The sequence below is a fragment of the Urocitellus parryii genome, chromosome 12, assembly GCF_045843805.1.
Source record: "Urocitellus parryii isolate mUroPar1 chromosome 12, mUroPar1.hap1, whole genome shotgun sequence".
In the NCBI taxonomy this organism is placed as follows: Eukaryota; Metazoa; Chordata; class Mammalia; order Rodentia; family Sciuridae; genus Urocitellus; species Urocitellus parryii.
Genome location: NC_135542.1, coordinates 22,746,164 through 22,770,932, shown reverse-complemented (window position 1 = coordinate 22,770,932; position 24,769 = coordinate 22,746,164).

Below are 24,769 nucleotides of genomic sequence, written 5' to 3'. Positions count from 1 at the left end.
TGAGGAAGCATTCTGTAAGATGTTGAACTAATTAGAAGAGATCTCTACTATGTATGTGTGTGTGTGTGTGTATAATTTTTTTATTTGTAGTTGAACAAAGTACCTTTATTTTATTTATTTATTTTTATGTGGTGCTGCAGATTGAACTCAGTGCCTTGCATGTGCTAGGCGAGCACTCTACCACTGAACCAAAACCCCAGCCCCATCTAATGTATACATTTTAAATGGAAAAAGAAAATCAAAGGTAGATAAGGTATATTACATGCTACCTTTTAGTTTTAAAAGATAAATGAGACTACATTGGTCTTTGATTATTTATTTGTAAAAATTCTGGAAGAAAACATAAAAACTAAAAATAAAGATGTCTGGTAGAAGATGAAAAGAAACTGAGTGAATAAGAGTTAACAGTGAAAGAGAAATGTGTGGTGTGTGTATGTGTACATATACACACATAAACACACAAATGCATATAATGTAAATATATTACCTATTCAAGTTTTATTTTTGAGAGAGAGAGAGAGAGAGAGAATGCATCAGGTTCTGAGACAGAGAAAAGTTTACCTGAATATGAAAAAATTTATATTTTTGCTTACATTGAATTATTTAAAGAAATGCTTCTCACAAATAATGAATAGCTCCCACCATCAAGATGTTGTGTTCCAGTATTTATTGGTACCTAAGTTTCAGTAATTGGTAAATGTGTTTCTCTATAAGAAAAAAAAATACTCTAATTTGTGCTTTGTTTTTTTTTTCCTCCAGACCATTATTTACTTTATGATACAAAATAGTATACAGTATTATTTACTATATATACTATATAACAGTGTTTTTGCAATTGTATATAGGTGTATGTTTGTCAAAAGAGTTGAAAAGATAAAAATAATTTCTCTCTTGAATGCTGACATAGAGAGAAAGATGTAAAGATAGACATATGAATATACTAACTCAGGGCTAATTTTGAAAGCTCAAATATGCATACTTTAGTACAATTTTACTTTTGTGTCTAATTGTGCTTTATTTTCTTGAATGAAAGTTTCTCTATGGGGCAATTTTCCAATTATGAAAAGAAAAAAGGTCAAGTTAAGAAGTCTTAATATTTATATTATCATATAATAATTGGAAATTAAATGAAGGAAATATGTCTGTATGGATGGAGCTGGAAGATGGCTCATGATTATGGGAATATGTCAACATGTGAGGGGAAAATACTGCTGGGGGGCTAAGGAGTCAGCAGTGAGCCACAGCTGACATTAGAGGAGAGGCAGGAAGAGGAAGGACCACAGGGCCGGGCTGCTGCTGCTGTGAGGGGCATTATTAGCCTGGAAGGGCTTGGTTGCTGCATTTGGGGGGCAAGGGAAGGGAAATAAAGTAGCTTCAGAGAACAAAAAAGGGAGAGCAGGTGATATTACACTTCTTAAGTCAGGACCCAATCCTCAAAGGCTATTGGCACTAATAATAAAAAATTACTCATCGGCACTAATAATATAAAATTACTTATAATACAAATCACATTTCTTTAATAACAAAAGTTAGCATGTGAATAAGTATGGATTCTCTGTAAGGGAGAAAAGAGAAAATCTCGCCAGTCAAAACAAATCACTGCTAGATTTTAATTGCCTTGCTTCACACCGTGCTGACAGGGAAAGGCAGACGGCTGTCAAATTATGCCAGGAACTGCCTGATTTCTGTCATAAAAGACAGATTATTTTTAAAATGTGCAATTCAATTATTCAAAGTTCAATATACCTACTGTAGTACTCAATAAATGTTGGTTGACAATCACGATTTGCTGTGTTTCAGGTTTGGAATGGGGGGGGCTATTTAAAAATAAACCATTTAAAGTATAGGGTTTTGTTTCATTGTGATCTTTTGCTTTTTTAGTTAATGTTTTATTTAACCACAGTCCCTAGATTCTAAACTGTGATTATTTTGTTGGTTTGTTCAAATTCCACTAATACTTCCAGAATATTGTACTTCTGTTTATTTATCTGAATCAGTATTTACTCTTCATAAAATCCTCAATTAGAAAGGTTGACAAAGTCTCCAAAGATATCCACAGATCATTTCACCAGGATTTTAAGTGAAAATAAAGGTGGTTTTAGTGGCTTACAATAATTGCAGGTCTACATTTATCTAACAATATGTTATTGGGTAACTAATTAAGTTGCAGGTATCCTAGGTGTCCTCGGTATTATTTATATATGAATCTGCATGAATTACAAGTTCAGCATAGTGTCTCTTTATGTGTGGTTCTCATGTAAGTGCGGCCCACTGGGTCATTTCACACTATACATATCTTCTAGATTTATCCCGTGTCACTCCACAATTAATCTGCAGTAAAATTGTTATTATATTTTCAGTGTCTAAATGATGCCACATACTTAACTGAGCCAGAGGTATGAATTATTCTGAACCAGCTGAAAACAGAGTCTGGCAGGGGAAAGAGGATAGGATTATCTTTGAAAATTCCTCACTTGCTATCTCTGACCTTTCCCCTGTCAACATTTTGAAGGTATTTCTCTGATTTCAAGAAGATAAGTAGCTCCACCAAGACAGGGCTGATGATTTGAGGCCACTCAGAATAATATAGAGAAACATTGGAAATATACTTAAGTATCATATTTAAGCATTAATCATCTTCTGGGTTACATGTTAAATATATAATAAACACAGAATAAATACCTATGGTGTGATGTCCACAGTCTCTGCAGCTTTATAAGCATTATCTAGAATTATTGTGATACTGATGGATGGTTAATTAGCAGATGGGAAAACTGAGATTCCGAGTTAGAAAATTTCCCACAGATTGTCACAAGAGGAGGAAAAGATGGAGATCCAGACAGTTCCCAATCTCAAGCTTGAAGTGTGGGCTCTCAACCCCTGTTTTGTGAACTTGGAAGATCATGAGATTGACTATACAATTTGGGAAGATGCTTTCATTTCTTTAAAACAGCTTTTACAGTTTGCCTCCCAACAACCCCTTCAGAACCACCAACAGCCTAATCTATTTTCTGCTATCTTGTTTTTAGATGGTCTTTTAGATGGTGATGCTTTGAAGAAGCCAGGAGCATAAGACTCCAACACATGTTTATTAATATAGTCTTTTTTACTTTGTACAATAATCTCAGAGCCTCTTTTGCCTAGTGTTGATAAAGGCAAAATGATCCGGGAGAAATGAAATCACATTGGTGGTTTGCAGTACAGTTTCAACATGGTTTCCTGCTTCCCTTCATTTCTATAACAGTTACCTTGCATCACCATAAAATTAGGTTCTATAATTGTCCAGTAGTTGTAAATTGGAGTGAAAACCACATTTATCAAGTTGAATGACAAGCTACTTTACTTCTCTGACTGTCCACCATGTGCAGGAATTCCTCTGCAGTAAATCAATTCATGAAGCTACTATGAGCCCCACACCTACTAGTGATGCTTAAGAAACCAGGGGACCAGGGATGAAGGCAGAGATGGAAATTAAGGGGTAGAGTTACAGGAGGAGGAAGCTTCCACTATTATCATTCAGGATTGTCCAGGTTGCAAGGGGCAGAAATATCCAAACCAATTAGAAATCACATACTAACAAAAGGGAGATTCGTAAGCTCATTAACTAAGAGTCCATATGTGACTGGATAGGAGCTCAGAGAATAATGTTAGGATTTGATTTCTCCTGCCCAGGTCAGCTCTCTGTTGGCATAGATCAAAAAATAGATTTTTTTCCCCATTGGTGCAAAGTAACCATAGCAATCCTATCTGTGCTTTTTCAACTCACTGGAAGAAGAACACCTGTCTCTGCAGTAGCATTTATCAGGAATTTCAACACATGATAATGTGTTACAAGCTACAATGATATTAGGGCTCTGATTGGGTATGTGATCAACTGCTGTGGTCAGAAAAATGGGATGTGCTCCATGCTTTAGGGCTAGGTCACACGCCTGACTCCTCTACCAATCACTGAGTTCAGGGGAAATTACTTGCTGATTATCTTTGGACTGGACCACTTCTGCCCTGGAGACAAGGGTAGAGGTACATTGAGACCTGGGAGGCAGGGATTCTGCCCAAAAATATCAGAAATACTACCCAAAATGCTATCCACAGTTTGACAGCTTTGTGGTTCCTTCATGTTCCCCACTGGGGGAAAAAAGGCCTTCCTATATGCTATTCCTGCACCCTGACTTCCCCACCTAGAGAAAGCAACTGGCTGAATCTGTGTTCAGCTGATATCCATATGGACTTCACTTGAAGAAAAGTGACTTCCCAAACCAGCTCAGGTATTCCTGGTCCCCAAAGCCTAGGAGAGCCTTCTACACAGATATATGCAGGGCCGCTATACCAGGTAGATCTGTGCAGCCCAGACACCAAGAGATTTCAGACAAGAAAGAGAAGAGCTCTTTCTTCCCAACTATTTCAGGTTGGCGGAGCCTCAGGGTAGTGAAAATGAGCCAGTACTAATGGCTTTGCTAATCAGAAACAGTGACCAAGATAAGATCTTAATTTACTATTCCCTAGACCTTGACGTACTATATCATATATTCATGAGCTAATAATTTCATAGAACTATGGGAAACTCAGGCTAAAAATTACCCTTCTTACCTGATGAAGAAGCAAAGCCCCAGAGATGAGTAGAGCCTTGCTCTGGATCCACACAGCAAGTGGGATCATGATTTTAAAAAATAAAATAAAAACTAAAACTGAATTCTACATTCCAAATATCATGGAATAAGAAAATTATATTTGATTGCATATTTGTATAATTGTTTCGTAGTCATAGTTCTGTATTGTTAGAATAATAATATGCTAACCCAGAGTTAGTTTAACTTATTAACCTGGGGTTTCCTGTACCATGCAGGAAATATAAATTTTGACCCCAAACCCATAGTGCAATTGTCGGCATGAAATAGTAATTACTTGTTTGCTTGTAGTTATGAATGATGAAAGGGGACTTTTTCCCACCTAGAGCTTACATCCAAATTAACAAGTTTTCTAGTTGTCTTGCTTTGATATGGAAAGATTTCTTTTTTTCTAATCTTCCTTTTGACCAAGCAGGAGGAGGCACTTTGTGGGCCCCACCTCTTTGCAATCTTCTCAGCTCTCCTTTCCACTTGGCATAGACCCAAACAGTTGCTTGGACACCGTTTTCATCTCCTCCCTCTTTTCTATTTTCTTTTTTTTTAACTTTTGGCCTGTGCTATTTTCTTTTCCCTTATTTCAATCTCAAGAGTGCATTTAAGAGGCTATTATTACATTTAATTGAAAAAGTTGTATTTTGGATTGGAAGGATTTGTCAGAATTTCAGGTCTGCCTAGAGACAATATTTATTCTCATTCTGCTTTTATTAATAAAGTAATTATAACCAACAACTACTGGGCATATTTTGTAATTGAGTGGGTCTTTCCTCTGCAAGGAAAAAGATACAGAAGAGTCATGACTAAATTACTCATGTTCTTCTGTATTTAGAAAATCTTGGGAGACCCAGCAGGAATCTTGGGGAACCCTTGAGCATGTATGACACTGGTAATTCTGAGAGCCACTGGTGAACTGATCTCCTTCTGAAAGAGTATTCAAGAAACAAAAGTCCACAAGTTTTATTGGGGTATAACTTTCTGTCCCGACCCACAGAAATGGGCCTTATCTATTACTGTATAATAAAACTTCCCCAAAAGAGCTAATTTGCTCACGTTTCTGGGGCCCACATGTTGGCTCAGCTGGGCAGTAATGTTTGCCTCACCTGGAGTCTTCAAATAGCTGCTGTCATCAGGCAACTGACTCACACCGATGGTCTAAGGTGGCCTCTCCTATGTGACAGAGGGTGGTGGCTGTCAGTAGAGCCTGCTTCCTGAGTTCTGCATGTGTGGGTGAATCCCAAAAGAAGATAAAGGGCAAGTCAGCTAGTGCATCTTTAAGCCTCTGCTCGCTTCCCATTTACTGATGTCCCATTGACCACAGCAATTCACTTGACCAAACCCAGAGTCAACGTGGAAAAGAAAGGAGATGTCAGAAAAGTCCTGAGAGAAGCAGGTCCGATTCTTTGGTGGCCATGACTATCACAATCTACTTTCAGGGTTCAAGCGCATGACAGACTGCTTTGCTTTGTGGAAGGAGCAAAGACTTGGTTATCAGACACCCTGAGAAAAATCCTAGCTTCCCCTAGGCTTCATCTTAAGTAAACAAACGACTCATCACCAGAGCCTTAGCTTCACCGTGGGTAAAATTAAAAAAAAAAAAAAAAAAAAAAAAAAAAAAAAAAAACTACTTCACAAGAGTCTCAAAAACTTAAGATATTTAAAGTCTCTATCACAACAGGATTTAGTCTGCCCATTCAGAAAAAGTTTCTGCTTGACCATGACTTTGCCTCAAGATTTCACCCTGTCATATTCATTCTCTCAGATGCCTTACAATTTTCATGCAAAGGACATTCTGACTTTTAAATCCTATACACCCATTGGGGAAAAAAAAAAGAATGCAGACCACTTTAGAGATGGAAACAGTGGCTCTTAGCCTTCCCTTTTCATTCTGTACCATCCCCCTGAGTGATGCTCCAGTCCTCACTTCAACCCTAACACACTGGTGACTCTCAAATCTGTCCCTCCCGTCCTGTCCTCTCCCATGATTCTGATGCATTCGCCCACTACCAGGCAGGCTTTCAGCTCCACTCAGATTCCTCAAGCAAAGGCTCTCCATGTTAGTGTTCACCAGAATCCTCATAAGGACATTTAAAAACCCTGTTGAGACCCACTCTGATGGTTTATGATTGAGTAGATCTGGAGGCAGGCCTCATCATGTTCCCAGGGGATGGTGAAATGACAGTCTGAGGACCACACACTGGAATCACTGACACTTCATTTCAACTCACCCAATATCCAACCCTTCATTTTCTAAGACATTCCTATTCCTGGATTTCAAATAAAGAGTACTAGCGTGAACTCACCGACTGAACTAGCAACCAGTTGAAACTAAGGATGCGAAACAGCAGGGATACAGTGGTTCCCTTTTGTCCAGTTTTGCCTTCTGAAGTTTTATTTATCCATGGTCAACTGTGGTCCAAAAAAAATTGTTTAATGAAAACGTCCAGCAATAGACTATCCAGGTCTTCAATGGCACACCATTCTAAGTACTGTGCTGAAAGTCTGCTCCATCTTCCCCACCCTGCCTGAGATGTGAAACAACCCTTTGTCCAGCATATCCACGTCATAACAGACCTGTCCACTATGACTTAGCTGTCTTAGTCATCATATCAGTGTCACAGTGCTTGTGTTCCAGCAAGAAGGTCAGGGGACCCTAAGACTACACCATGATGCCTGCATCATCCACCTCACTTCCTCCCATCCCATAGGCACTGTGTCATCTCACATCAGCACAAAAAGAAGGGCAAGTATGGTATAGTGACTATTTTGGGAGAGATCACAGCCACAGAATTTTTATTATAGTATATTGTTAATTGTTATAATTATTCTAATTTATTGTTAGTTATTGTTAATTTCTTACGATGGATGCCTAATTTATAAATTAAACTTCACCATATACATGTATGTGTAAGAGAAAATAGTTTGTGCAGGGTTTGGCACTACCTGCAGTTTCAGGCATCTCCTGGGGGTTTTGGAACAAACAGCCCACAGAAAACAGAGCAACAACGGATAGGATCCGTTGTTCTGGCCACTATTTCTTCCTTCCTGTTTTCCTGGATGCTTCACTCCTCATCAATTTCATTATCTACTAAACAGAGACACTTGGTGATAACCTCACTTAATACACTTTGTTTAAAATATTTTGTCTCCTCCTTCCCCCCCAATCAATGGAAAGGATTATGTAATATTTTTTTTTTATTCAGCCAAACTATTCATAAGATAGAGAAAACAAGTTTTGCCACTGGAACCAAGATGTCTAATAAAATCTTCATCCTTGTTGTGGGTAAAGTGTCACAAAATGTCAATACCCCACAGAAAAAAAAGATGAGAGGGCTCTTCAGAGTTTAAAGGTTAACGTCACAATAGGGAAGCAATTTCTTCTGTCATTACTTATAGTAGTATTTCATCTTCTACCACATTGCAAGTGTTGTTACAGTGTTGAGAAGGAACGAAACCCAAGACTCCAGGAAGAGGAGTCTTGCTTCCTTATATAAGAATATAAGAAATTTCCCTCTGCAAAGGTAGGCTAGAGACATCGATGATTTAGTGCTCACTGTATCTAGCAAAAGAAAATGTGTGTGTGTGTGTGTGTGTGTGTGTGTGTGTGTGTGTAAATTTCTCAGGTCTTATGAGCCAGATTTATCTGTTAGTTCTTCAGCACCCTAAGGGCTTTAGAAAAAAGAATTCTGGGTCAAGCTATTTCACCAGTTTTTCCTTAACTCCTCTTTTATCCTCCACTTTGCCTCTCTCCAGTCTGTCTTCTACACTGGCCATCATCAGGATGAGGTCATTCTAAAACCTATGATCATCTGGAGCCTGATCATGTCACTCCCCTGCTTTAGAATTCACACAGCTATCCGCTGTCTCCACAAAGCACAGTCTGTTGTTGTGTGGAAGAAAAGTCAAGGCCAGGGTACGAATGCCCACTGGTTCCATTCAAAGAATCCTGGTTTTTGTCATCTATGCAATAGGGAACCCTAGAAAGTTTTTTTAAAAAGGAATGATATATAAATATTTATTGCTTTCATGCTATTTTTTGCTTTGTTATTAACATAAAGGGTAGACTGGGATGGAAAGATGAGGCAGCGGAAGACTAGAGACAATAAAACTAATTACAAACTGAGATGATAAAGTACCCGATCTTCAAGAATTATTGCTATTTCAGTTTTAGTGGTGATGGTGGTTAAATGAATGATCCAGGCTAGTGATTTTGAAAGTATGTAAATCCCAGCTGGTATTATTACTGGGATGATGAAGATATAATAGCCAGGATCTTCTCTGCACTCTTGACTGAGATGAGATCATCCAATGTTGCTAACTATGTTAGCATTTCATAAGCTGTTGGGAGAGCTGGGGCCATGAGCTGAAGCTGAGCTTCCTAAGTCCCCCAACATCCAGGATTAAATCAAATGCATCACAGTGATCAGCATGGCCTTTGGGCTTATCACACTTAACAGCATTTCCTACCTCTCTGTCCTGAGAATTAGATCTTCCCCATGGAGGCAATCATATGCATTTAACACTGCTATGATAAATTCCTTCTTATTTGGTTTTTAAAATTAAGGGAACTGAGTAAGCCAGCAATTCCAGATTGTGTGAGGAAATGTGATAATGATAATGTGGCCTTGTGGGCTCTGGCTCATCTTCTCCTGCCCTGACCTGCAGTGCAAAGTTCCCTCTTCTCTGTCACCTGATAGTGAGGTGGTCTCAACTGAAATCAGTACAGCTTGACAGAAGGATCTGAAAGCAAAAGGTCCTTGGGGGCAACTATAGAACACAAAACATAAAACAATGAGCTATTTGAGTGCCATCAGCAGAGCCCACAGAAACCTCACCAACAGCATATGCCTATTAGATATTAGACTATCTAAATCAGGGATAGCAAATTCCTAATAAATGAGGACTATTGGTTCTGTGTGGTCTATTCTTTATGCTATATAAACTTTTGAATTTTATCAGGTGTCTCAAAAAATGCCAAAGGAAGACATTTAATTTAAAGTAGGAGTTTGAAAATTTCTCTCTCTAGAACTGCATCTCTAAATGTCCTCCACATAGGACGCAGCTGGTCCTTAAATATTGCTCTTCTCTGCTCTGCCCACTCAATTCTCAAACACACTTCTGATATCATGTGGTCGGTTTCTATGATCCATTTCTCTCTTGAACTACTGTGTCTTTCAGCTCCTTATTATGCTTTCCCTGTAGCTTCTGATTTCTTTAATTTAAAAGAATCTTTTGCTTTATTTTTTTAACCTGGTTCTATACAACAAGGAAGAAAATGCTTCCTTCTCAGAAACCAAAAGCCAAGGGGGAAATTTGATATAGTATATTTTTGTCCCCATTATACATTAATATTTTATTCCTGTTATGGGAAAAAACAGTACTATGAAAAGTATTTTCAACTTTGACATCAGAATTAGGCAGTAGTTCGGAACATGAGCTCTGGGATCAGAAATACTAGTGTTTAGATTTTTGGCTTTGCCTGGTACTCTTTTCCTAGGTCTGGGTATCTACATTTGCAAAATGGAAATGGACTGTATGAGTTCTGAATTGGATAATTTATGTACAGCATTTAATATAGTTCCTGGCAAATTTTATTATAATTATTCATTCTTATCTTGGGGAAAAATAGTCCATGGGGAACAGGAATTCAGCCCAAAACAATTCTTCCTATTGGCACAAGACATTTAACAATCCAGAAAACAAGTTACTTGTCCATTCTCTCCCCTAGAGAAGTAAATGCCAGTTTCTCCATATGTCATGAAGTATTCCTGCCTTCTCTGCAGTCACATGCTCAGCACAGTTCCTGGCAACTGAATTCACAGCCATGGATTAATTAATGGACGGGGGAAGCAACAAATATCTCAAAGACACCAGATGCAAACAAGGTAACAAAGAGCCTAAGAGTCCTCCTGGTGACACAATGAAGTGTGTGTGTGCACTTCTTCCCGTCACTCTCGGACCAACCATATCTGAATGGGAGTCACCCATATGGGTTTTCCTTCCCTATCAATGGGCAAAGTAGATGGTTGATTTGCTCATTCTTTGGTTGAACATTTTTAAGCTCCACTGTGTGCCAAGCATTGTGCTGGGTGCAAGGCACAAAGAAAATGACAGAGTCCTAAACCAGGGACATTTTCTTTAGCAGTTCAAAGAATATCCAAGACCAGTGCATCTTGAATATCAGTGTGCAGACAAATCACCTGGAGAATCTTGAGGAAATAAAGATGTCTATTGTACATTTCTAATAAGCCCCTGGGTGAGATTCATGTTGCTTCTCTTGAACTTTGCTACTCAAACCTCAGGCCAAGAGCATGTTCAGGTTGCCACTTTAAAAGGCTCCGGTGCCTGTTCATCCAGGAGAATTAGGTCCCTCAGGTTATTTTGTAAAGATTCCCAAGCCTACATGATTGTGTCCCTCTTAGGGTGTAAGTGGGTATCAGAGGCAGGAACTGGGGATGGATATATATGACTAGGGACTTTACTGTCAGAAGGAAAAAGCCTAAAGGTTTTAAGTATGTTTTACTTTCTGAATAACTTGCTGAAAGCAGGAAACAATAAATTTCCAATTTTAAATGCTTCTCTCTTTTCCCAAGCTGGGCTGCCGAGGAAAATTGGAGGTGGAAGAGGTCTGGGTGAAGGGTCTGGCCACCACACTGTGCTCAACAGGTCTGGATGCAGAACCAGACTGCATGTCTTCCTACCTGTCTGACTTGGCATGAACGAGAAACCTCGTGTTTTAGTCTCTAAATCCCTAAAATGGGAAGGCTTATCATACCTGACTCAGAGGATTGTTGTATTTACATAAGACGATTTGCAGAAAGTACCTAGCACAGTGCCAGCAGTAACCATTAAACAGGATGTGTCATTATTATTGTTATTAATAAAACTGGGAGCCACACAAATACCCTCTATCAGGGCTTTGTCAATGCATGCTGTAGAAAGATAAATCTAAATTAGAGCCCATTCTCTGACTCATGTGCTTCTAAATTAGACCAGTAACATTGTGTGAGCACAGGTAGTTTGGTTTCTCTCTTAACAGGAGAAGAAAGGATGATCAAAAAAGACAGAGAGAAAAAACAATCACTATTTGAAAGTGAATGAAGGGCGCCCTGCTCCTCCCCAGTCCTTTTTTTCTTACTTTGACATCTCAGTGTGTATTTTTTTTCTTTTAGCTGTGAGTTCTGGGATAGGTGATAACTGCCAGTAATAGGATTAGCATTGATTTCTTTAGCAAGAACAGAGATGTGGCAGTTCCAGCCATTTCCAGAACTGCCAGCTTTGAAATATAAAAAAAAAAAAAAGAGAGAGAGAGAGAGAGAAGAAGAAAAAAGAAAAGACAGAAATAAAAAGAAAGAAATCCATAGGGGGGAATACAGCTTTTAGAGAAAAGGAAGTGTGTGTGAATCCGACTGTGCATCCCTGCGCCTGTATACATATGGGGGAACAGGAGCGCTCAGGACACATGTAGATCATGAGAATGTTTTTGTTGTCCCGTGATAAAGGATCAAAAGCTCTATCTCTGTTCTGCTGCAAAAAAAAAAAAAGATTTTAACATTAATTTGGCTTTCTTTTTCTTTCACTGTGAACATATTTACCAGTTGATCTTTCATGGCTCTCCTTGAATACTGACTCTTTTAACCTTGAAATTCAAACAAAGGAAAGAAGTGCCTTAGAGAGACTGCAGGGGGCGCTGCTGGACTCGCCCCCACCCCACCCCCTGAGAATTCCACTTCTCTGAGACTAGTTCCCCCAGGGGAACCAGGGTTGAGGTCTCCACATCACATCACTGTCACAGTGTCTCCTTAACAAATAGCTGGTGAGCCTTCAGCAGGAAGGGACTCAGTTTTCTCTTACAACCAGGGACTTGGGGGTCCACCCACTTTCCCAAATGTGTCAAACAGAAAGCTGGGCAAGAGATAAAGCACTGTCCACCCAGTTTCTGGTACTGGAGCTGAAAGTAGAAAGCACCGGACCCAGGGTGAGCTTTAGCCACAGCCTTCAAGCCACTCTGAAAACAAAACTAGTGTAAAGCAGGGTGTGAGGACAAGATATCAGATCACTTACATAAGTCAGATCTGGAGACCTCAAGTTTTAGAAATGGAGAATTTGCTGGAGGAAAGAAGTAGAGGACGAGGGACTAAGAGGTGGCCTTCTCGTCTTTGATGTCTTCTTAAGTATACCCAAATCAGTATCTATCGGGAATCATAAAAGAAAACAAACCACTTCAAGGAGAGAATCCATTAAACCAGTTGACGGAACAGTTTACACAGTTAAATAATTTTATCAAGTTAAATATTTATTTATGATGATTATCATTATTGGCAGCTATTAACTGGGTAAGAATTATGAACCAGGAATTGTATGGGATCCTCTGAATGCACTTAGTAGCTTTTTTTTTTTTTTACTCTTTATAACAGATAACATAAACCCCATCTGACAGACCAGATAAGTGACTTGCCCAACATTAGATAGCAATGAAATAATAAAACTTGCATTTAACCCTCAATCTGGATAATTCCAATGTTTTGTGTCTCTTTAATTACCCTCTGTCACCAGTTCATTTTTTCCCATGCCACCCTTCCTGTAAGGGTGCTGCATTTTTGTTTGCTGAGATATTATCTAGTAAGAGTCATTTTCCAGTGGTTCAATCATTCATACATTCACCGTCCAATCAACATTGAGCACCTTCTGTATCACCAAATTCAATGACAAATCAGTCAAGTTCCCTGACACAAAGTGCTCAGAGTTACATGGAACTGACTGACCCAAAGACAGCACAGAAGAGAAAATAACTTGGATAATACCTTCACAAAGATGGTGTTAGGCCTGAACTTGGAGGTTGGAATTCAGAGAATATACATGTCACAGTCAGTAGTTTCTTCACTGGCTCAAACCCATAGCTTCAAAACTCCTAACCATGAAAATCACATTGAACCATTTATACACAATACCTTAGCAACTAGTTGAAAAATTAAATATTAATTTAAGTAGTTATTTTTATCAACCCAAGTTGTTAAGTAATTATTTTACTATTTTACTTGTTACTTATTTGTACTGAACTGTTGTTTGACAGTATATATATATATATATATATATATATATATATATATATATATATCTGTATATATAGCTATAGATATACATTTTTTCTTTTTTTATTAGTTGTTCAAGACAGTACAATGATCTTGACATATCATACATTTGATATACATTTTAATAGAATCTATTTCTTTCTGATTAAAAGGTAATGCTTGTTCTTTGAAAAGACAATGAAAAATTCATATACACTAATATATATTAACATAGACATGAAAACTTAAGTCACTCAAAATTCTACTGTCCACAGTGATCCAGGGTTAACATATATTTCCTTTCAGTATATTTCTATACAATTATCTGTTTTTCCAACAAAATTAAATTTATAATATTCATACTGCCTTCTAAATGTTTTTACCCACATTTCCAACAATAGTGAACCTTCAGCATTTTCTTACGTGATTTAAAGTTCTCTGACAGGATAACTGCTAATGGCTCCCAGGTGTTGCACTCACTGCGTGCCCCATTCCATCAACAGAACATTTAGGTGATTTCCTTGTTGGTATTGTTGTATTGTAAATTATACTACAAGAGGGATATCCTTGTATTTAGGTCCTTGTGTGCATCTATAATTACTTCCTAAAGATAAATTCCCAGAGGTATTATTACCTCATCAAAAGTTTAAAACCATTTTAAAGTTTTTGACAGAGATTTCTAAATGTATCTTCAGAAATAGAGAATCAATTTGGCCTCCCACAAGCAGTGTGTAGTCTGCCCAGCTTCTGTATTCTCACCAATACTGGATATTTCCATTTAAAACACTTTAAAAGTATTTCCCAATTGAGTAGGCAGAAAATTGTATCTTGTTTTTATTTGCTTATCACTGAATATTGATGAGTTGGACATTTTTCATACATTTATTATCCACTTGTATTTCTCCCTTTGTCATTTATTCATGTCCTTTGCCCATTTTTCAATCGCTGGGCTTATCTTTTTCTTATTGATTGGTAGGCGTTCCTTGTAGATTAAGGATATTAACCCTTTGTCTGTCAGAGGTGCTGACACAGCCATAAATGCTAGTCCAGACACATCATCTTTTCCATTCTTTACCCGTCTGCCCAAACTCCTTCAGACCTACTCGAGTCAGCCTCCCTCCCAAGCCCTGACTCCTGAGCACTGGTAGCTCATCCTTGCTGTAGTTTCCCATGCTTGCACGTACAACTGGAGCATCAATTATTAGTAGCTTAGTTTGCTAATTGTTTTAATTTATGCTATGATTGTCCCCATCCTACACCAGCTATCCCAAAACTGTTTAGAAAGTTCATTGAAGATAATAAACTATCAAGAACTTCTCCCATAGCCTTGCTTTCTCCAAACAGTTGTAACTTTTTCATGTGAACAGGGTAAACTGTCCAACCCATATACCAGAGATTGTGATTTCTGAAAACTTTTCTAGGAACTGGGCTCTGATATTTTGCTTAATTGACAATTTCAAAGTAGGATCCTCTAGGAATGGTGTCAGGACAGCAGAAATGTAAGTGGTCAGTGCAGACGAGCTTAACACTCATTTCTTTGATAGCCTAAATTGGACCACCGTGACTTTTCAAAGAGGAGTACCACAGAGATTTTACTCTCTAATAGAGAAAGAGACAGGAAGATAAGAGAGGTTAAAAATCTCAGGGATTGTGACTTTTTATGAACTCTCTCTGATCCCTTTATTAGGGAGGTCAATAGAAGGAGTCGGGGATGATCCTACTTATTTCTGGCCCCCATCCCGGAGAATTATGGTTTCCAAATAAAATATGTCTTCTGGTGGAATTTGAATTACAGATAACGAATAAATAATTTTTAATGAAAGCATATCCTATACTTCTAAAATTCAACTTTAACTGTGTGTTCTATATTTGGTAAATCTGCCAACACTACCCTGAATAAAAGCCCCCTGGGCATTGGGAATTTGATCAGGAAATAACTTGCAACTTGCTCTTTGGGGCACATTTAAGAAGGGAATTTAAGAGTAAGAGAGTCAAAGATTTTTCAGGACTATGTATTGGATCTATTGAAAGATACTAGATTCAATATAATAGCCCCCTTATTAGAGGAAGAAACTGTAATGAGGAAAAAAAAATCCTGAAGTTTCAAAGTAAGAGAAAACAATGAAATTTTCCTATACAGCCTAGAATATATTCCTAGGAAAATGTTTAATATTGTTCACTAGATATGAGAAGATTGGGCCTGTATCAAACAGGGAACAGAAACCTATAAGGTGCAAATGAATCAGAAGGAGATAAAAAGGGAGATAGGTGAGATGAAGAATTATTGAAAAGACACCAGTGATTACCAGCATTAAAATCTCTTTTGACACAATAAAAAGTAGAACTACTTCTTTAAAAATATTAAATCATTTGTGTAGAAGAAAAGCTTGAGGAGCTTTCTTAGAATGTATAGGAAAGAGACAAATAGGAAAAGAGAAAATGATATGGCTTTGAAACCAGAGGTGGGGTAGACAGTATTGGAATTATAGGTGTTGTTCATATTATAGAAATAAATCATATAAAAATAATGCTAAGGGTTCCTTGTTCAGGGTAAGATGAAGCAATCACACTTTAATTTTCTCTCCCACTGAATACAGGTTTAAAACCTAGACAAATACTGCAACTATTTAAAAACTAAATAGTAGCAGGCAGACCAGGATTCATGGTGTTACTGAAAAAGCAGTGAAGTTACCTTCTTTCCCTGTATCCTTCAACCTGATCACAATGTAGTCCAAACCTTGAAAGTGGATACCCAGATACAGGAGAATGCCCATGAGTAGCTCGATAGCTTTGACTACAATACTTAGATAGAGCGTGGACCCCTAGACATTCCCCCTACCCCACCCTCATAATTGAGCATTCTGGGCTCCAAGCAAGCCTATGGTAGCAACAGCAGTCAGCAACAGGAGTCTCAGGAGCCAAATTCTGAGAGGACGGTCATCCCCCCTCAATGATGCTATGTTCCCAAGAGGATTCGGCACACCCCATCACTCTCTCTTTCTCTCCTCCCATCTCTTTGCATCCTTCCCACCCTTCATTTGGTCCTGGATATAGGAGCAGTAGCAGAGCCAGCCAATAGACAGGACAGATAAATTCTGGAGTTTCTGGATGGAAGACTGAAAACCGGATCCCTGGAGAACAAAGAGTATAGGAATAAGGCAAAGAAGGAGGAAGCAAACCCTTACAGTTATTTATGGACTCCCAGATGTGGACCTAATCCTAAACAGCATATTTAAAAAATTTGAGAAACAGACAGATGGACCCTCCCCCAGACTCCTGATTAGCCACCAGAAGGCACACACATGGGCTATAAGCACATAATGTTACTAAAGACATTGAAAATTTAACAGAACCACAGAAGGCAGGTTGGCACTAGCAGCCTGAAATTACACAGGTCAATTGCTTGTTGAAACAAAAATATCAACATTCTCCATAGAATTTAGTAAGATTTGAAGTCTCATAATCTTCAAAATATTCAGGACATAATGAAAAATTACTCTGCATATAATAAACAAGAAAAATCTCAAACCACATGTGAAAAGATAATCAAAGACACCAACATCAAGATAACATAGATGTTGGAATTATTTGACAAAACATCTACAATATGTATTTTTAAAATATTCTCTAAAAAACAATCATGGATACTCTTGAAACAAATGGAAAAACTAAAAGTCTCAGAAAAAAAAACTCAAGAATCAAATGGAAATTTTAGAATTTAAAAGTAATATAACCAAAATTAAAAATTCACTGAATGGGTTTGATATCAGGATGGAGACTACAAAGAAAAGGGTCATTAAACCTGAAGACAAGACAGTTAAATAGAAATTAGCCAATCAAAACAACAAGGAGAAAAATGATTGAAAAAGGTAAGGACTTCAAAATCTTTGGAACAATCACAAAAGGACTAATATTCATGTCACTCAGTCCCAGAGGAGTGAAGACAGAGTACAGTGCTAATAAAGGAATCAAGAGAACCAAAATAAATGGAGAGAGATATAATAATGGTTTGAAAAATTCAAATAGTAAAATAGTGTCAATCCTTCCTAAAAACGATCTATAGATTAAACACAATTTGGATCAAAATCCCAGTAGTCATCTTTATAGACACAGAAGAATTGGTTCTAAAATGCATATGAGAAGTCAAATGAATAAGAATGAATTTTAATAACTTTTAAAAGAATATGAAGGACCCATACTAGTCAATTTTATGACTTGCTGCATAGTTAAAGATATCAACACAATGTTATTGGCAAAGAAATAGACACATAGATCAATGTAACAAATTGAAAAGTCCAAAATATACTCAAACAAATATAGCCAGTTGCTCTTGTCCTATTGAACATATTTTAAAAACAAGATCCTAAAAGATCAAACTGTTTATATGTAACTTACCTGAATCCCAGAATAAAATTCAAGAATAGATTCAACACCAGACAAGGTGAAATATCTTTCATTAAATAAAAAATTATCAAGTATATAAAGGAAAAAATGCCTTGCATGCAGAGAAACATAAACCAAACAAGGAGAAAAATCAATCTATACCAACTTAAATTGGTCACATATTTTGGAGGTAGCCATCAAATACATTTAAACAGTTATTATAACCACAGTACCATAAATTGAAAACTTAAGTAGAGACATGGAATATTTTGTAAAGATCAAAAAAAAGTGTAAAATCACACACACACACACACACACACATACAGAGAGAGAGAGAGAGAGAGAGAGAGAGAGAGAGAGAGAGATTGACTGATTGACTGATTAATGGCAGAAGAAAAATTGGTAGACTTAAAGGTATAGCAATAGAAACTATCCCAAATAAAGTATAGGAAGAAAATAATAATGATGATTATCATATAAAAGGTATCAGTGAATTGAAGAACAAATTCCAGAGCCTTTTGATATGCATAACCTGAGCTCCTGAAGTATGCGGTTGAAGGAGAAAAAAATATTTGAAAACAATTTGTTGAAAATTTTCCAGATTTAATGAAAACTATAAATTCACAGCACATGCTCAATGAACCCAAGCATAAGAAACATGAAGAAAAGTATATCAAGACAATTCAAAATCAAATTTCAGAAAATCAAAGATAAAGAAGAATCCTAAAACAAAGCCAGGAAAAAAATAAATTAAAAGGATTCATTACGTATAGAGGAATAAAGATGAGGATGACAGCAGATTTCTCATCAAAAACAATGTAAGCAATAAAACAGTGGATCAATATTTGAAGTACGAAAAGAAAATAAGATCAATGTATAGTGATATATCCACAAAAATATCTTTTAAAAGCAAAGGGAATTTGAAACAGGAGGAATTTGAATTTTTTTTCATTTTTCTTTAAAAATTTTTTTAAAGAAAAGCTGTAAAAATGATCACCAAAAGACCTGCACTATTCTCCTCCCAAAAAAATGTTAAAAGAGATCTTTTACATAGATGGGAGATAATGCCATATGAAAATATGAATCTACACAAATAAATAACATTTGTTCACAAAAAAATACTTGCATGTAAATGTTTATGGTAGCTTTGTTTGTAACATCCAAGAACTAGAAATGACCCAAATGCTCAGGGGCATGTGGATGGATAAACACATGATCCATACAATTAACTATTACTCAGCAATAAAAAGAAATGAACTGGTGATACATACAACAATAGTGAATATCAAAATAATCAAGCAAGATAACCAAGACAACAAAAAATACATATTATATAGTTATAGTGAGATAAAATTCTAGATACTACTACTAATCTATAGAGATAGAAACCAGATCAGTGGTTGACTAGAGATAAGGCCAAGGGTGTGTGGGGGGGGAGGGTGAAAGAGAAAAATTACAAAGAGGTGAAAGAAACATTGGGGGTGTTAGGTATACTTTGTTATCTGGATTGTGATAATGTCTTCATTGGTATATACAAATGTCAAACAGCATTACAAAAATAATTAAATAAATAAATATTAGTCTAATACTTCCACTGAATAGTGTGGTTCTTGGTCTTTCTCAGTTAATAACTTACACTGAGGTAATCAAAACTAGCATTAAAGATATAAACAAATCATCATGCACATTCTCTGACACAGAAAATAACTTCTCTGTATAGGCTTGCCTTTTTAAAAGATAGAGGGAGGAAAAACAAACATTTTATTCAATAATTTTTAACGACTGAATCCCAATTGTAAAACTACAGTGATAGTTTTTAACCAAATTGTTAAATGAAATATATCAACATATAAATAATCATGAAGAATAACAAAAGTCTATACTACATGGGATTAGGATTGTGTATCTTAATTACATAAATTTATAATTAGGATTTTGTTTGATCCATTCAACCTGTGAGAAAATACAGACTCAGAGAGGTCAAGTTGACCATTGTCGTGGTTTAGATACGAGGTCTCCCCCAAAAGCTCATGTGTGAGACAATGCCAGAGAGCTTCGAGGTAAAATGATTGGGTTATGACAGTTTTAACCTCATCAGTGCAGAACTACCATACAGGCTTCCAAACTCCAAAACTATTGTTTCATACACAATAAATTGCTGGCTCTGCCTGTTTAGAATCCTTCCTCTATGACATTAGAATGGCAGGGTTATCACCTAAAGCATTATGCTGTGAAGTTTTATTGTCCTGGCACTTATAGCAGAGTAATTAAACTATAGTAAGAAGTAGTTGTACCTAGTTGACTCTCTTTCACAATCTAGCCCAACACACTGTTTTTCTCTTTGTTGTCTCCAAGTTCAAGCACCATCATCTTTTGCCTAGAAGACTGATCTTTGTGTGTGATGTGAATTGCACATTTTTTTTCAATTCACCATTCATATTTATTTCTTAGTCTTTTATCTCTTTCTTTTCATATGCAATTATTTTCTTTTTATGTAATCGAATTTATCAGTATTTTCTTTTCTAGCTTTTGGATTTCAAGTTACATTTAGAAAGAACTTCCCTAACTATTGATCTTGAATAAACAAACTTGGAAGACTGAACAGGATCTCAAAGGGCATCTCATTTGTTATGGACAAATTATGAAGTAAATCACACTGCACTGGAACGGTCATACCAATTGGTACCACAGTAGTGACAAAATGCTGCTGTTCCAACATGTGCTCCCATACCTAAAGTTGGAACTTTATCCAACTCATAGTCTAATATCCCCAGATATTATGCACATAGCAAGTCCAAAGGAATACACTTATTTTCCAATATCTCAATCTTCATCCTGAACTTTAAGAATCAATACTCAAAGTTCAGTAGACCCTGTGGAGTATGATTTCTGTGTGTGGATGGTCAAACCTTAAGCTGCCACAATAAATCTGGTTTTAAAAGATACTTCAAAATAATTAAATGCAAGGGCACTTGTCTAGCCAGGAAGAAGAAAAAAAAACTATTGGATACATCAATTTAAACATCATGGACAAAATAATAACTAAGTCAAAAGAGAAAGGACACATATTAAAATAAAATATTTTAAAATGATATAATTGGGAAAATGTGAATTCAAATCAAATGTTTGGTGATATTAAGGAATTTTACTAATTTAATTTTGAGATGGTAGTGGTAGTAAGGCTATGCTTTCTTTGCAAATATTTCTTAGCTGTTATAGATCTATCTGTGAATAAAATTTTATAATATTTAGGATTTGCTTTAAAATACACAGAGATGGAGGACTGGGTAGGGATTTATTGAATCTACTGGATATAAATTGATATTTGTTGAATATTGTGATGGATTCATGAGGATCTATTATTCTATTTTCTCTACTTTTTGATATGTTTGAAATTTTCCATGTTTTTTAAAGCCAACACATTAAGTATGCAGATTAACTCCTTTTGAGTTAAGATTTTTGAATGCATCTTTTGAAGGTTAATTGACCTATTCCCAACTCCTTCTCTTTTAATTCCCTTGATAGAGGATACACACGTGGTTGCTCATTTTCCCAGCATTCTTTGTGGCTAGAAGTGGTCACATGACACAACTTTGGACAATGAAGCCTATTGGGATTTCTCAGACTACTTGGAAATGTTTTTGCTAAATGTTTTTGCTTTTTCAAATAAAAGCAGACAGTGAGGCTGACTTCCACCTCTCTTTTCCTGTCTTTGAATGGGTCCTAGGTTTTGAGGCCATGAAGGCATGTTGTAACCATGGTAGAGTTAACTTAAAATGCAGACTCAGGCCTCCTTTCATTGAAATTCTCAGCTAATAATGTCAGCCACCTATGGCCATATGTCTGTAACATCTAGTCATATTGAATGCAAATATATTTAAAATGCTTTGTATTGATATCACTGTAAGTCCCTTTTTCTGTTCTTGCAGCTAAGTACTCTGTACTTTTACAATCCATAATATAGAATTACTTATATGATAAAATTTCTCTTATCCACTCTGAAGCAATGCTAATAATATCTTTTTCTAAGAAAAGTTTAATTAATTTGAAATGGATACTAAACTGCCATGAAAAAAACTTTTACTGATATTTCCTCCGCACGGTTGGATCATCTCACCAAAGTATCTGAAAACTATTTCAATAATTTCCAAAGTAATCATTACAAAGTGAAATGAATCATTATTTAATTAATAAGTTCATTAATGAATGATACATTCTTTCCCTGGCCCCACATCCATAACTGCCAATGATACTTCTATTTCAGCTTCTGACTGCAGGCCCTGGTAAGTCCCAGCCTTCCTCAGTGAGCTGGCACATGGGCATGGGTCAAGAGCCCTGAGAATGAGCCAGGCAGCTGACACAGTCCTGCAGCTGAACCTCGTCTTCCTCCCCCAAGGCCAGCTAACTCAGTCTTTCAAGCCAAAATCCCCTTCAAGGAGTTTCCCCAAAACTAAGCAAGATGAAAAACTTTATATCTATCCCAAATTCAACCACTCCCAGAATGGGTTTAAATAGAAAGCTGTGGTTGAAACTAAATGTCAACCAGTATTCGTGGGCGGAAAAGAGTTTCTCCAAATTCTTTGGCATTTATTTTCTTTTAAAGGTTGTAAGTCCTAGCCAGACCAATCAGGCAAGAGAAAGAAATAAAAGGCATAAGAGTTGGATAAGAGAAAGTCAAATTCTCACTGCTTGCAGATGATGTGATCTTATACACAGAAAATCCCAAGCTCCACCAAAGAAATTACTAAAACTAATAAATTAATATACAAAAATACATTAATGTACAAAAAAAATTAACATGCAAAAACTGGTAACATTGCTATTGGCTAAGAGTGAATTATCTGCAATAGAAATCCAGATAGCAATATTATTTATAATAGCTAAAAAAAAAACTCAAGATTTTTTGACCCCAGAGATGAAAGATTTCTACAATGAAAAACTATAAAACATTCATAAAACTATAAAACATTTATAAAATAAATTGAAGAAATAAAATAGAAAGACATCCCATTTTCATGAATTAAAAGAATTAGTATTGTTAAGAAGTCCATACTACCCAAAGCAATCTACAGATTCAAGGTCATTCTCCACAGAACTAGAAAAACAATACAAACTTGCATGGAAAGACACAGAAAGAGAGAGAGGGGGAAAAAAGAAGAAAGAAAGAAAGAAAGAAAGAAAGAAAGAAAGAAAGAAAGAAAGAAAGAAAGAAAGAAAGAAAGAAAGAAAGAAAGAAAGAAGAGAAAGAAAGAAAGAAAGAAAGAAAGAAAGAAAGAAAGAAAGAAAGAAAGAAAGAAAGAAAGAAAGAAAGAAAGAAAGAAAGAGAAAGAAAGAAAGAAAGGAAGGAAGGAAGGAAGGAAGGAAGGAAGGAAGGAAGGAAGGAAGGAAGGAAAGGAAAGGAAAGGAAAGGAAAGAAAGGGAAAGAGAAAAAGGGAAGAGGAAGGGAAAGGAAAAATAAACACCAGATATCCAAAGCCATCTTGCACCAAAGAACAAAGTAGGAAGTGTAATATACCTGACTTCAAAATATACTGCAAAACTGTAGTAACCAAAATTGCATGGCATAAAATAATACTGACATAAAAACAGACACAGACCATGGAACAAACTAGAGATCTAGAAGTAAACACAAGCATCTGCAGTAGCTTATTTTCAGTAAAGGTGCCAAGATCATGTTTTGGAGAAAGAACAACCTTCAGTAAATGGTGCTGGGGAAACTGGATATCCACATGCAGAAGAATGAAACTAGACCTCACCTCCCACAATACATGAAATCAACTAAAAATGGGCTGAAGGTTTAAATATAAGTCCTGAAACTATGAAATTACTGGGGAAAAAATCACAGGTGAAATGCTTAAATACACTGGAATGGCCAAGGATTTTTGAACAAGGCCACAAAATATAGTCCACCAAAGCAAAAACATACAAATGAGATTACGACAAACTGAATAGACTTGACTCAACAAAGGAAGCCATCCACAGACTGAAGAGATAACCTACAGAATGGAAGAGAATATGTGAAAACTGTCATCTGATAAGAGAAAAATATCCAGAATATATAAGGAACTCAAAATACAAAATATATTTTAAAGAAGACATACAGATGTCAACAAGCATATGAAAACATGCTCGTCAGAGAACTGCAAATCAAAACCACAATGAGATATTACCTCACTTCAGTGAGAATGGCTATTATCCAAAGGACAGAAGATAACAAGTGCTAGTGAAGATGGGGGGGAAATGGAACTTCTGCACACGGTTGGTAAGAATGCAAATTAATTCACCTTTTCAGAAAAAAGTATGGAGATTCCTTGAAATCTTGTAAAAAGAACTAATATGACTCAGCAATGCCATAAATGTCCAAAGGAAAGAAAATTAGAATGTTGAAGAGACATCCAAACTTTGCATATATTGAAGTGCTAGTTACAATAGCCAACCAACAGAAACAACTTAAGTGTCCATCAGCTAATGAATGGATAAAGACAATGTGTGGTATATACAGATAGTGGAATATTACTGAGGCATAAAAAATAATAAAATCCTGTCATTTGTGACAATATGGATAAAACTGGAGATCACTATGTTAAATTAAATAAGCCAGGCACAGTAAGACAAGTACTTCAGAATATCACTCATATGCATAGCCTAAAAAAATTGATCTCATAAAAGTTGAGAATAGACCACAGGTTACCAGAG